The following is a 751-nucleotide window of genomic DNA, read 5'->3' on the forward strand; positions in this document are numbered from 1 at the left end:
AGACGTGTGCTCTTCCGATCTACATTAGAGTACATTGACTTTAAGACGTATACATTATCAAAATTTTTTCGATATGATACATCAATATAATATGTATAAGCAATTAATTACAGATTGGTCATTTCAACGACAATATAAATTATAATTCAATAATACTTTATAAGTATCTGATTTAAAGTATATTGACTTCGTGACATATACATTATCAAAAATTTTTCGATATGACACATTAATAAATATATATAAGCAATTAATTATTGATTGGTCATTTTGACAACAGTACAGAAATATGTATATACAATAATATATCATTTGGCTAATACGACGACATTGCCATTTTACATAAAACGATTATTTTGACGATACTTTGCAATATATACACATTTAGTCAATCAAATTGTATCCAATAATGAGCTTTGATAAATATGCCTGATGGCAAATGTGATGAAGGTAAGCAATAAAAAACTTATAAGCTGCAACAAATTGAAAGTTAATGTAATATATTTTATTCAATTATGAGAAACATTAAGCATTTAATTACTTATAAATGGTTTCAACTGAAAATCTCTAACATAAATAATATGAACCATAAATTTTTAGGACTACTATTCTTTCTATAATTTTATAATGCTCTTCCCATATTTCCAAAACTGATTCAATTTCAAATGTATATAAAACAATTCTTAATCCTTATGCATTTAATAATATATTTAATATACATATATTAAAAAATACACATTATCTATGCAAA

Source organism: Wasmannia auropunctata, unplaced genomic scaffold (assembly GCF_000956235.1).
Source record: "Wasmannia auropunctata unplaced genomic scaffold, wasmannia.A_1.0 LD336090.1, whole genome shotgun sequence".
NCBI classification, from domain to species: Eukaryota; Metazoa; Arthropoda; class Insecta; order Hymenoptera; family Formicidae; genus Wasmannia; species Wasmannia auropunctata.